General features: G+C 55.1%; 1 protein-coding gene across 5 annotated transcripts in view; it reads left to right on the top strand.

Annotated features, from left to right (window-relative positions):
• The window catches only part of GATA4 (GATA binding protein 4), a 109,898-nt gene that overhangs the window by 42,659 nt on the left and 53,022 nt on the right, over positions 1–14,217 (top strand). For 2 of the 5 annotated variants that reach the window (XM_079927047.1, XM_079927043.1), the window contains exon 1: positions 11,390–13,730. The exons of 2 other annotated variants lie outside the window; for them this stretch is intronic. The gene's annotated coding sequence lies outside the window, so the exon portion shown is untranslated. Of the gene's footprint in view, positions 1–1,809; positions 1,921–11,389; positions 13,731–14,217 lie in introns of those variants that run through there. One more of the 5 variants, XM_079927046.1, reaches the window with a different exon arrangement.

Genomic DNA, 14,217 nt, shown 5'->3' with positions numbered 1-14,217 from the left:
TTTTCTGAACTCAATTCAACAAACTTTTAGAAACATCTACTACATGTTAGAAACTATGGAAAATACAAAGCTATCAAGTAAGATTTCTGCCCTTGAGAAGACTGAAATTTGGAAGAGGGTTATGGAGACAGGCAGACACGTGGAGAGATTAAAATGAAATACAATGTGTTAAAGCCTGTGGAAAAGATGTGGTGGGAGGGAGGGGAAGGGATTGATTCTGGGAATTGAAGTCTTTTTTAAAAATGTGTTTTAATTGAAAGGAGGATTTGTGAGAAGAAAGCCCTTGCTTTTTCCCTTTTCTATCCCTCATAGTACCAATGCTTTGCTCATAGTGGCAGTATTTGGGTTCTGGAATCAAACTACTTGCCTGTAAATCTTGGCTCTGCCACATATTAAGCTCAGCAAGTTACTTAATAGCGCTGTGCCTCAGTTTCTTCATCTGTAAAATGGGGGAATAGAGTGATTGTGTAGATAAATGAAATAGTCAATCCATGCAATGTACTTGGCACTGTGCCTGCGTATAGTAAGTGCCCCGTGGTAGCTGTTACTCAGTCAACGTTTGCCTAGTGAATGGACTGAAGTTTTATCTGCAGTCCAAGCCTTTTATCATAGACATGCAGATGGGCCTCCCATTTTGTGTTTCTCACTGAACATGCTCATTATCTGTGGCTAAGACTGAGTTCAGACTTAGAGGTCTGGTGTTCCCACCCTTCCACTGTGTGGGACCAGCAGTGAGCTCCTTGTTATAGAAACTTTTGAGGAACAGAATGGCACAGTTTGGAGATATCCACCTGGGGAGATTTAATGTCACAAAATGTTGGTGTAGGAAAGCACCCAGCCTCTGCCACTTACAGACAGGAAACTAAAGCGCAGAGAGACGTTAAGCAACTTGCCTGTGGTCCTGCTACTCACCTGGTGGCAGATTCAGGATTAGAACCCAAGACTCCTGACTCCAGATCAATGAGCTTCCACCAGTCACCTGCTCCCTAGATCCCGACCCCCTGGCCTGAGCTGCTTTCTGCAGGGAGTCTCTTGGGCCACCTGGGATCCCTCCCTCGGCCCTCCGTCCAGTGCCCCAGAGAAAAGACTACCTGTTTCCCAGTTCTTAGGTCACATCTAAGAATGAGGGCCCTTTACCTGTCAGAACTAGCCCTTGACTCAGACTGGGGCGGGGGTGGGGAGAATGCAGAAAGGAAAAATCTGAGCCCTTTAGCACTTCGTGTTAAGTTGTCTCCAGGGCTGACTTCTTTAATTCTCACTAAGCGAAAGTGCTTTGCAGGTACTATGTTCACGATCCCCACATGAGTGTCCCCCACAGAGAAGGTGGCCCTGGCGGCTTTCATTAGAAAGTCAGAGGGGTAAGGCCACCTGCCCTAGTTCTGCAGTCCGTCTGGCGCTCAGATAGCTGCTCTTCTAAAACGGGGCAAAGACAAGATGGAGGAGCGTGGAACTGGGAGAAAGTGAGCGGGAGGTTGAGCATGAACTAAGCTGGATCCTATCTTTTCAAGCCGAGCAAGTGAAGTGTTTTTCGCTATTATAAAAGCGAAGTTGAAACCTCAGAAATGTACAAAAACGGAGGAGGGGGGGAATTCCACGCTGGAACCTTACCATCTTTACATGTAGGTGCATTGACTTTTATTCATCTACCTGTCTTGTTTTCTATCACTATATAAAAATTCGAACGAACCCAAATGGAATGTTCGCCGGGGTCCTGATTTTGCTCCCCTCACGCGGGCGTGAGTGATGCCCGGAAAACTGACTATTCCCCTGCTAAGCTGTGTTGCACGAGACACTCCTGGCGGCGGCGTAGTCCCGCCTCGCGGGGCGCGGCCCCTCGGCTGGAGCAGGCGCTCCTCTCCCGGGCGCGCGGCCGGAGGGCGGGCGCGGAGGTCGGACGCCGGCTCGGACCGCGGCCGCCGGGTAAGAGCGGAGGTCTGGGCGCGGGCCGAGCGAGCGCGGGGGCTGCGCCGGGGAGGCTACGGCCGCGGCCCCCCGGGGAACCGGCGCGGGCGAGCGGGGGCGGGAAGCCGGGCGGCGGCGGGGAGGGAGTGGGGCCGCGCACCGGGCGCCGGGCCGGGGAGGCCCTTCCGCACCCGCCGCCCCCTCCGCGGAGCCGGGTCGGGGCGCGCCGGGGGGCGGGGGCGGCCGGCCGGGGGCTGACCCCGAGCGCCGCCGAGTCTGCGTCCGCCCGCCGCCCGGCGCTCGCCGCCCGCCGCCTCGGGTTACGCGGCGGCCGTCGGCGCGCACCTCATCAATAAGGCCTGACAGGCTGCCGGCTCCGCTGCCATCCATCACCCGGCCCGCGCGGCCAGAGGCGCAGGGCACCCCTCGCGGGGGACGGGCGCGGGCCACGGAAGCCGGCGGCCCCTCGGGTGAGCGGGACCCGGGAGACGCCAGCGGTCACCAGGGAGCCGGGTGGACTCCACGTAAGCCCGAAAACAGACCCGCGCGACTCGGAGGCAGCGTTTTCTATCCATCAACAAATATTTGACTTTATTCCACCTCTTAATCCCAGTGTCTTTTAAGAACGTGTTCATTTGTTTTTTAAAGAGCCGCAAGGGAGCTTAGAAATAATCTAGCACAATCCGCACATTTCACAGATGAGGAAACTGAGACAGAGTGGGGACTGGGCATGCCTGAGGTCACGCAACCTGGTGGCGATGCAAACGAGAGGCCAGGTCTCCTGACCCCCCGATTCCCAGCCCACGCGCCGACCACATGGGCACTGGGTAGGACCCACGACGCATATGCGTGTTTGGCATCAGATGTGTGAAATGGCCGCAGTCGTGCGTGTTGTAGGTTCTCGGTGTGCCTAACAGTCAAGCCAGGTCGCCGCCTGCGTGTGTGTACACGCGTGTGCGCGCGCACGCTGAGGTCTAGAAAGGGAACAGTAAATGAGGCAAAAGTATGGGGGGGAGACACCTACATATAAAAATAATATAGTTCCTTGAGTTCATTTACTTCCTCTGCCCATGTATTCTTCCCTCCTCCCACCTCAAGGAATTAACATGGTTTCTCTTCTAACTTATCTGTTGCAGCACTTTCTCCCGTTGCCTGTTTGCAGGGCTCTTTTTCTCACTGGTCTGAACCAGTTTGGAGGTAGCGACTTATGTTCATCCCTAGATCTCCCAAGTTTGCATGGTGCCTGGCACACAGCAAGCATTCAATACGTGTTTGCTATGGTGAATTGCAATACTTGTAAGGGAATCCAAATGATTAAGGTTCAGAGGACATCGAGGCTGAAGGAACTCTCAGATCATGGTGTTTAGTCTCATTTCGTGAGAGAGAGACTGGCCCTTGATTTACCTCTGCCCCCCAGAGTTCCCTCTTTTTTTCCCAGAACGCTACCTGCCACAAGGTCTCCTAGTTGTGGCTTCCTGCATGCTTTTTACTTCTTCCCTTCCCTTCCCACCTTTTGGTTCTTCCAGTGCTTCATTAGCAAGCTTTGGAAGGATGGGGAGGAGAGTAAGAGGGAAATAGACAAAGCCAATCTGTTTGCTTTATTTCTAACAGGAAACAGTATTTTGTGGGGTTTTGTTCTGTTTTCGTTGATGGTGGTGTTTTGTGTTTGTTAGTGCTGTTGGTTTTTTCATTCAAGTGAACAGGATGAGATTAAAGCCAAAGACCAATGGGTGTCTGTTAACATTAACTGTCATTTTTCCTCCATGACCACAGTGGTTTGAGGAGAGTTAAAAACAATGATATTATCGACAACTCTTGGAAGGGGTAGAAATGAGCACACACAAACACACACACACACACACACACACACACACACACCACTTTTATTGAGCAGGAAAGGTAGCAGAGCCATCCTATGGACCTGGTAGTCAGTGGCTTTGGGCTCGCTTGCGATGTCTACTAGACCATGACTTCTGTAAATACAGGTACAAAGTGTAGTTTTATCTGGCATAAAACACACTTTTTTTCCAGTTACCATCTATCTGCATGGTAGCCGTTCCGCGTGCTGGTCACGAACTGCAGCTGAGTGTGATGAATATTGATGTAAGAATCAGAGTCAAAACAACTTATCCTGCAGAACTGTTGCAGGGCTGAATATGATCATGTGCAGGAAAGGCCACGTTTCACCAAATGGACTAAAGGAAGTATAGTTCTACTCTCAGGGGCAAGCTCATTCTCTCAAGGCCAGGCCTTGGCTTATTCCTGCCTCATGGGACCAGCTGGACAAAACCCAGTCTCCTTTGCCTCATGGGACCAGCTGGACAAAACCCAGTCTCCTCTGACTGACTAGCTTCTGGCCAGCTGGGTCTCCCCGCTCTCCATCTGCTGCCAGCCAGTTGCCTGGGGGAGCAACCGTGTGGTTGAAGTGACTTAGCAATTTCTGAGCTTGTGCTACCTGGTTCCAGGACTCTCAGGATGAGACAACAGTCATCCTCCCTGGGAAGTCACCCTTCCTGCAATAGGGAGGACCAACCTCGGGCACTGGATCCTTTTAGAAGAGATGCAAGGTTTTCTTTTATATAGAAATCACTTTTCTGAAGTATTTTAGGGGGGAGTGAATCATGTACCAGGGATGTGAAGTCTCACTAAAGACTGGAGACGGGAGTGTGTGTGTGTGGAGAGAGAGAGAGAATAGGGGCTGAAGAATTTTCTCCTGTCCCAGAAATACTCTTAACCCCCTGCTTTTTTAAAAGTCTGATTTATTGAGGTGAAATTTACATACAGTAAATTCACTCTTTTTAGGGTACAGTTCTATGTGTTTTGCCAAAACACACAAATGGTATAACCACCACCACAATCAAGATATAGACTAGTTCCATATTTTTTCACTTGGCATCTCCAGGAAGGCTCCTGACTGACAGCAGCAGAGGCTTCTTCACAAGGTAAGGAAGTGCCTTGGGCAGTTAGGAGGAAAACCGTGAAAACAGTGGCACTGCACCCAAGTAGAAGTGTTGGAGTGAAGCAGCGGAGAGCTCTTGCCGAGAGTGAGGATATCTCTGTGGTCCTGATACTAGGAGCTTGCTGTGCAATCTCGGGCAAAACATTTACCCTCTCTGAACCTCAGTTTTTTCATCTGTATGTTGGAGATAGTTATGGTTGGTGTTTAGAATTCTCTCTGCCCCTTGAAAATCTATGATATAATGGTAGTGGGTGTAGATCACAGCAAGATGGATTTGATAACCAAATATGACACACTCCTTATGATGGAAACTGCCAAAGTCATTTGAACTATTGATTTATAAAGATGGTTTTGTCAAAGAGCCTGAGAAGGAGAATCAACCTGAAAAAGACAAGTAATTACAATGTATTGCATTTCAAAAATGTTATATATGTGGAGCAATAATACAACATATAACCTTTGGGAACCGGCTCTTTTCACTAAGCATAATGCCTGGAGATTCATCCAAGATGTTGTATGTATCGCTGAATCCATGGCATGGATGTGCCACAGTTTGTTTGTCTATTCATTTGGTGGAGGGTATTTGGGTTTTCAGTTTGGGATTTTACAAATAAAGCTGCTATGAACATTTGCAAAAAAAAAAAAAAAGCTATAGGCTAGCTCCAACACCCCCCCAAACTTCCTCCTCCCCCTCTGCAGTCACCTCTCCCCCAAACCCCTGCCCCGGCAACCTCTGTTTTCTATCCCTATGGTTTCGCCTTTGGGAAAATGTCATACAAATGGGTTCATTTAGTCTTTTGAGTCCAACCTCTTTCGTGCAGCCCTAGTGCAGTTGACATTCACTCACGTCGCTGGGTGTATTTGTAGTTCATTCTTTTTTGTTCCTGAGTAGTATTCCCTTGCATGGCCTCCCCTCCATTTGTTTATCCATTTCCCAGTTGAGGATCATTTGTGTGGCTTCCAGTTTGGGGCTATTAGAAGTAAAAACTGTAAGTGTGAAGATACCAGCAATCCTCTTCTATAGATTAAAACACAACTTACATTTAGCTTTTCTTATCCTGAGGCAAATCGCAAATAATTCATATGCTGAGTAGCCATGTTCAGAGAGTTTGGGATGGGAATGTCACAGCCTCTGACAATCTTATGTAGAGGTGGGGGGGCGGGGAGGAAGAGGCGAGGAGAGAGAATGAGAAGCCAGGGCTTTTGGAGTGGAATAAAGACCAATTTCTCACCTAGTGATTATGAAATTGATCACTCTTGACAGATAAGGCTGTGTCTTATTCTATCTCCTCCGAGCCGTTCACCCCACCCCTACCCCATCCTCAAGCAGAGTGTGGGCTATGGGAACGGGACATCTCCAGAGACTTCCTGGGCTGGGGGCGCAAGGATTCTTCCCCTCACAGGGGAAAGGTTCCAGCCCCAGTGAGAGGTGGTATGAGATGGGAGAGGGAGAACGGGGCGGGCGCAGCGAGCTGAGGCTCCTGGGGTCAGCTCTGCCCCTCCGAGAGTGGAACCCTGCCAGCTCTTCCCATCTAGGTGCTGATTATTCCATTTCACTCAGACTCTTGCCTCTCGGTTTTTCTCCCTTTAGTCCCTTGCCCTTTGGCAATTTGCTGTGGATTAGCACCTCTGCTAAAGAGGGCCTGGGGCTGTGGAAGAAAGCAGACTTTAAAGGCAGAACACCCTTGTCTTTCAGTCAAACACGCAGATACAGGAGCATGTATGGGAAAGTTGAACCTAGGGAAGAGAAATGGAATGTCAGGGATCTTGCTGTCTTTTTCTTCACTCAGGTCAAAATACAGCAAATATCCTTTTGACAGAAATAGGTAGGTCAAGCTGTTGGAAGCTCCATGCCTCGCATTTTCTTCTGCTGTTGCAAGAAACTGATCATTTACAAATAAGTAATAAATACCTCCATGCGCCCAGGGGTGTGTGAGAGAAGGCAGCCCACTCTCTTTGGGCACCTGCTGCCACTGAGCGGTGGTGGCCTGTAAGCGACCTTACTGTCCATTACAGGGAAGCCCAGGCCTGTGGAGAGAGGGTCCTCCCCCACGTGCAGGACCGCAGGGCCTAGAGCCCTCAGCCCCGCAGCCGCGGCTTTGGGAGATGCCCCGGGCGGGCTCTGCTTCCAGGGCTGGGGGGTGGAGGCGAGGGAGGAGAAGCTGTTTTCGCACTTGGGCTTCGCGCTTCCTTGACACTTTCCTGTCTCTCGCTCCGCCGCCAGGTCGCGGCGCCTGCCTGGGCGTCTTCCCCAACTCCGGGTCACCTCGGGCTCGGTGGCGCGAGGAAGGGTGCCGGGGGCGGCCTGTGCGGAAACCGGCCCAAGCTGGCGCTAGGAACACCGCGTCTCCGGTGGCTCCACAAGTCCCGACATGAGCGCCGGGGTCTTGGACTGGCAGCGCTCCAGCCGCTGGGTCCCCGTCTACACCGCAGCCCTCCCGGGAGCGGGGCGCGATTCGGGATTGACCTCGCCCCGTCTGGTCCCCTCGCCTCCATCCGGCCCAGGCCTTTCCTTCCCAGTTCTCTCGCTGGCCTTCCCTCTCCCTGGGGGTCTCGGTCTCTATTTCTGTCGCCTGGTCCCTTGACTCCTATCTCTTCTTCTTTCTCTGGGTCTGTGTTTCCGTCTCCGACGTCCCCCCGCCCCTTTTCCCTGGTCTCTGTTCCTCTCTGCTCTCTGCCTGTCCTTCCCCTACTCTGTTTTTTCCATAACACTTCACACCACCTAAAAGCCTATACTGACTTATTCATTCTCCATCTTCCTCTTATAGAATGTAAGCTCCCCAGGCAGAATTTTTCTCTGTTTTGTTCTATGCTGAATCCCAGCACCTCGGACAGTCCCTGGCACTGAGTAGGTGCTCAGTAAAAATAGGATGAATGACTGGATGAATGAGTTAATCGGTGAATGAACAAATCCTGTCCCTCTGGGTTCTCAAGCCAGTCTTCCTCTGTCTTTTCTGCCTGCCTTCTTCTGTCTCTCCTCCTTTTCTCTGCTTTCTCTTGTTTCTGCCTCTCGCCATCCCTCCCTCACTTTTTTTCTCGGTCTTGCTGTCGGACAGCGTCCCTCCAGCTTTCCAAAAGGTACGGGTTTGGGCCGTCCGCTTCGGGAGATGGTACACCTGGCGTTTCTTGTCGGCCTTTGTCCTAGGGATCCGGGCAGCCTCCCTGTCCACTCGTCGCAGCCTAAGCGCCTAACCAGGTCCCTAGCTGAACTCGACCTCCAAAATCCTGACTGTGCGCCTGGAAATCCCTTCTTCCTGCAGACCCCAGAGTCCTGGGACCCCCGGTTTCCTTAGAGGCAGCCTAGATTTGGGCGAGAGATTTGTAGGTGGCGGTGCAGATAAACACTCTTCAGTGACTCAGACTGGGCCTCTCCGTGTCTGGCCTGGGCCTCAGGGTCCTACTCTGAGAAACGGTGGTGACTCTAAGCACCTACTGTGTGCCAGGGGATGCATTCGCCTTTGAAGGGAGTGTTGTTTCTCCAACTCCCAGCAACCCTGAGAGATGCTATTAGCAACTCCTTTTGTAATTGTAATCATTTAACAAACATTTATTGAGCATCTACTATGTGCCAGCCCTGGCTGCTGTCCTCATAGAGCCTACATTCTGGGGTGTGTGTGGGAGGAAGGGGTGTGTATAAGCAACCACAGATAAACGAATTTGTAACTCCAGGGAACAGAAGACCTAGGAATTAAGCAAAGTCACATTTTATGTATTCCAAGAACATTTATCGTGCTCTTGCTCTGTAATGGGTGCAGCCAGTGCTGCAGCTTCAAAAGTCCCTAACAGGGTAGGAGGGAGGGAGAACCCACAAGGGAAAGAATGGGGCCCACATCACCAAGAGAGATCCTGGAGGTGACAGCTTCGGTCCCCAAGAGTAGGGCCCCTCCGGACAGCTCGGGGATTCTGCAGGCCCAGAGGGGGTCTCGGTGCAGCCTGGGCAGTGGGTACCGGAAGCTTCCGCCTGCTGCTGTTCCCCCACCCCCATCCGAAGTCCCCGGATTTGGAGGGGAGAGGGAGCCAGGCTGGGCGAGGGTAGAGGGGCGAACGCTAGGGCGTCAGCCTGGCCGCAGGGCGCCCGGTGCTCGGCGACCCGCTGGCGGCAGAGCCCGGACTTGCGGGCGCCTGGACTGGGTTTCAGTTCTCGCCTCCGCTGCCCCGGGACCTGAGGAATGCCCTCCCCATTCAGAAAGCTTTTGGCATCCTTCCCGAACTTGGTGAAAACGTGGAGACTCCTTTTCATTCCCTTCCCACGGGTTCTTAGATTATGAGACACGAACTGTTTTATTTAAACTTGATTTTAATGTTTAAATGTCAGACGTCCTCATTAAATGAAATTTAGAAAGATTTGAAAAGCAAAACGAGGGCTTTAAAAAGCGTTTCGTTATAGAAACTCGATAATAAGTAGAATGGATGAAAGAACTAAGACTCAGAAATCTAGATTCGAGACCTATTGCAGAGCGCCCCGGCTTTGCCACCTCCAACAAGTGTCTTAACCTCTCTGGGTCTCCTAGTTCCCGTTTGTATGAGGATGGGAACATCTTCTCTCCCTCCCTCTAGCGCGCCGATGTTGTTGTTTCCTCGAAAAAAAAAATGGAATTTGAAAGTGTTCTGTAATCTGGAAATATGGTAGGGTGTGCCAGAAACTCTAGTCCTCAGGGCCGGAAGCAGCAGGAAGCGTTTGCGATCTCCGAGACAGAGCATGGCTTCGCCTTGCAGCACCGAGTAGTATTTTTACTAGCAAAACAGAATTAAGAAGCGTGGCTGACTTCTCTCCTCACGTCCACCAGCAGGAGGCTGATGAGCGCTTCCTGGTGGGCAGAGCTCGGTTCCCGGGGAGGGGGTCTCTAGCCCCCCCCAAGAATTCCCGCTGCCAAGGCACAGGGGCTCGGGAGGGAAAGAAGGTCTACTAGCCTCGCAGCTTAATTCGTTCTCCATTTTTCCGTCCGCGGGCGACGGCCCTGCTCCACACCCGGATCCTCTGTGCTCCACCCGCGGGGTGGGGTGTGGGGTGACGCTGGGCGTAGTGCGGGCCCCGCGAGTGAGGACCGACTGTCGCAGAGGGAGAAGAAATCGTGCCGGCGGCGCCAGGCCCGGCGGGGGAATTGGAGGGCCGCGTGGGGACAGGAGCCGGCAAACGTTCAGCGCGGGTCCCTTTGCCTGTCTGTCCCGGAGCCCTTAGGTACAAGCTCGCAGAGATGCGTCTACATGTCGGAGGAATTCGTTACACAGGACGAGGGGTGACTTTTCCAGTGCCCTCCCCGGTCCTGTCTCTCTGCGGGTTTCTTGCTCCCGATTAGAAGACTTTGGGGGCCTGCTGTTCTTTCAGGCGTCGTTGGTTTTCAGGGCTGGCGGCCGCCGAGGCTGATTTCCGCAGGGTGCCCGGCGGCCGCACCAGCCAGAACTGAGACTGTGGCCCCGGCGTTGCGCTCGGCTTAAAGCAAGCCCGCTTGGGTCCCGCCAGGGACTCCGGAGAACCCCGCCCGGGGAGACCGTCGCTGTTGTCGCTGTGAATCCCATCGTCCACTGTTTATTAACTTTTTTTCAGGGAACTAGAGTTCCGATTCCTCTGTACTCCATGTCCTGCCCTACAAATACGTCTCTAAGGTATGGACCGGCTCAAGTCCCAGAGGCCCTAATGGAGCAAAAATTTCCGGCAACTTAGTCTTGTGTCCTGGAGAGATTTTTTTTTTTTAATCGAATAGTACATCTTAGTAATTCTTATTTGTCTAAATTTCACGACTTGACTCTTCATTAGACCCAGGCCCTTAGTAAAAAAGAGGTCAAAGACTTTACAGTATTACATTTTCCTTGTAGATTATGGGAAAGAAAAGTGGAAAGAGGGCATGAATGGGGTTGGGCCATATCCCAGGCCAGCCCAGAGACATCTCCTTAAAAATAGCCAGGAGTCCGAACCTCAGAGCACACCACACGCACACACACCCCCAACTCCATTCCCAGCGGCCTCCTGAGCGAGGGAGAAGCCTGGGAACTTAGCGGCAGCCGATAAACCTCCTCCAGCCGGCGGGCCAGCGAGGCCTTGAAATGCTCTCCGCTCCTGGCAACGGCGCGGCGGCCGCGGCTGCTCCCGCCTCGCCCAAGGGAGGGAGGGGGTGAGCGAAAGAAGGAGGGAGGGGGTGAGCGAAGGAAGGAGGGAGGGAGCGAAGGAAAACGAAACACCCTAAAAGAGCGGGCCGCTCGCCAGCCACTCTCGGGACCGTCCTTGAGCTGAGCCCTCTGGGGAGAAAGTTGGGGCGCTGGGCCCAAAGGGAGGGGAAAACGCAGAACACAGACACAAAATTCTCGGTTCCAGGCATCTTCCTAGAAGCAAGGAATTTTTGACGGACTCCCAGGCTTCAGCCCACCAGGAGAGCGCGGACAGGGCTGGGGGGCTGGGGTGTGTCGGTGGTATTGTAAAGGAGCTCTGTCGCAGGGCTGGCCAGGAGCGCCCCCCTGGTGCATCTGGGGTTCCTCGAAAGGAAGCTCTTAGAAAGAGCAGTCTCTTCCATCAGGGGTCTCACAACAGCCACACAGAGCAGGGCCTGCTATTGCCCCCACCACTGTACGGGAGGCTGTGGGGGGGGGGGCGCTGGTCACCCAGCTACTGCGACCCTCAGCACACGCGCTGTGGCGCCGCGGCCGACCCGGCACTACGAAGGTAGCAGCCCGCGTGGGAGCGGCCCGCGTCCTTGGCTTTGGGGAGGACGCTCAGATGGCCGCTCCGCCAGATGCTAAGTCCCAAGGCCCAGTCTCCAGGTTCAGACCCTTTCGCCCTCTGGGGGTCGCGCGCGGGAGGCAGCTCTGAGACATGGGGCATCGCTGGAGCCACAAATTCCCAGGGAGAAGAGAGATGCCGGGGCAGCTTCCTGCTCCTCCGAGCTCAGCCTTGCAACTCCTCAGAAAGCCCTCGTAGGCCCCTGGCGCAGGCCTTTGGCTTCGTGGCTCTCTCGCTCACCCCAGGGGGAAGGAGGACCCGTTTCAAAGAGCACAGGGGTCGCGTGCCCTTCTCGGCTGCATCAGAAAGTGCGCCGGTCGGAGTGTCCCCGCGAAACCGCCTTTACCCAGGTCCAGCTTCCGGGATCCCCAGGACCACCTCCCTCTTAAGTTCCCAGGCCTGGGATCTGCAGCCCCAAATTCTGCAAGGCGCTGGCGAGGAGCTGGAGGAAGCTGGAGAAGGGACCCCTAGCACGCCACCCTCAGCTTCCCGGGCGCGAAGGGGCCCAGGCGCGCAGCGGCCCAGGGAGCGGCGTCGGTGAGTCCAGCGGGCGCTCAGCCCTTCCGCCGCTCTGCCGGGCGCCTCAGTTTTCTCTCTTCGGCCTGAGCCCCTCTGGACCTCCGCACCTTCAGCTCGGGGAAGAGAATTCCCCGCGCAGCCGCGCTCAGTCCTTCCTCCGGGATTTTCCTGAGAATCCCCACGAGTTGGCCACGATCCCTTTGGGGGGTTTCCTTCCAATCAGCCCCGCGTCCTAGCCTCGGCCTCAGCGCCCGGATTGCCCTCGCGCAGGCCGGGAATCCACGACCGATTACAGACTGCGGAAGCGGGTCTCGCCCGTACCCTTACTTCGGAGGCGCACAGGTTTCTTTCAGGGTGGTATCCCCGGCCCCCTCCCGACCCCTCCAATCTGGTATGAGAAACCTGCGCAAGGGAGAGAAACGCGACCTTATGGGGGATGGGGGGGAAGTTTAACCGAAAGCTTGAGAGCCACCGGCCGGCTGTTATCTGGAGCTGAAGGCTGCGGTAATCGATGGGTTATTTTTACGCGGTAATAGGGCCCTGTGATTGCTCTATTAACCTTTAGACCTGTCTGAGGGACTCTCCGGCTCGCAGCCTCGCTGAGCTGGGGCCTCTAGGCACTGACGCCGACTCCAAACTCAGGCCTGCCACCCTCCCCGCCCCCGCTCTAGGCAGGGGGGCTGAGGCCGCTGGAAGACTCCTCTCGGCGGAGAAACTCCGCTGGACTGCCGAGCTCCCCAAGTCCCTAAGTCCCTTGGACTGGAGCTGCGGCGCCGCAGGCAGCAGAGAAAACGCAAAGATCTGAAGGGAGGAGGCCGCGGGGGCTGGGAAGCTTCGCCCTGAAAGCGTGCACTTTTATCTGCATGAACATAAAACTGAGCGCAGGAGCCTGGCCGACTCCCCGGGCTACTGCGAAGGTGAAAGGGAGGCTTAGGTGTCCGCGCTTTGATTGAGGGGGGCAATCTCAAGTTTGGTGTCTCTTCCTCCTCCCCAGAATCTGGGGCTAGGAGAATCCCACTACCCACTATCACCCGGAGCCCTGCAACCAGCCGGGCACCCCCGGTGACCCAGGGCCCCACACCCGAGCCGGGGTCGCGCCCAAGAGGTCACCTTCCCCGTTATCAGCCCCGCCCCTCGCCCCCCGCGTCCGGGGCCGCGGCTGGAACCGGACCACCAGGAAGCGTGGGGAGGAGGGAGGAGGTGGAAGGCAGGGGAGGAGGTGGGAGAGAGACGACTCGTTAATAAAGCTGACCCTGGGCAAAACCGCAAACCGAATCGACCTCAGGCAGGGCGGTGGGTGAAGCCCGCGCGCCCCGGCGGTCGCACTTCGGCGTCTTCCGAGGAGATCCCTGCGCCTGGACTTTGCCTGCTAGGGGAGTTTTATGAACAGCTCCGCAGCTAGGCGCCCAGCGGAGGTGCAGACCGCCGCGGCGCACCCCCGCCCCCTGTCCTTGCACGTGACTCCCGCGGGCCAGTCAGCGCCGGCGAGCGGGAGCGCAGGGACGAGGGGATCCGCGCCGCGAGCTGGGGGACTCCGAGGCGGCCGGCAGGGAAGCTGCGAGAGCTCCGCCACCGCCGAAGCTCCCGCGGCGCCCAGGGAAGCGCGCGCCGGCCTCCAGGAAGCTCGAGCCGCTGCAGGTACGGCTTCTCCCGCGCCTCTCCTTGCTCTTTCCCGTCTCCTCCGCGCTTGTTTGCTTGGGAGTAGAGAGGTAACCAGCGGATGGAAGGGAGACGTTGGTCATCCCCCTCTCCCTAACCTTGCCCAAAGCCGGCTCTGCTTTGGCTTAGCAGCTTCTTCAAAGCAGAGTAAGATTTGGGGGGAAAGCGGACAGGGATACTCGAAGTGCTTCTGGATTCTTTTTGTGTGAACTTGAACGTGTTTAATCTCCGCCCCCGCGTGCAGATTTCCCAGACCTTGTTTGCATCTCGCAGGCCTGGGCCTGGGTGGCGATGGTGGCCGCGAGAAATCCCCCTGACCGACTACCCTGCACAGGCTGCACGGTGGCTCGAACACGGAGGGAGTCAGACGGAGGAGTGTCGCCCGTGGGTGACAGAGAGGCGGTGGGAGGCGGCGCAACTGGGCCTCGGGCCCCGGGGAGGCGCTCCGAAGTCGGGAATACTGCTG

The sequence above is a fragment of the Stenella coeruleoalba genome (assembly GCF_951394435.1).
Source record: "Stenella coeruleoalba genome assembly, chromosome: 7".
NCBI classification, from domain to species: Eukaryota; Metazoa; Chordata; class Mammalia; order Artiodactyla; family Delphinidae; genus Stenella; species Stenella coeruleoalba.
Note: the sequence above shows the minus strand (reverse complement) of the source record. Positions and strands in the feature narration are given on the sequence as shown.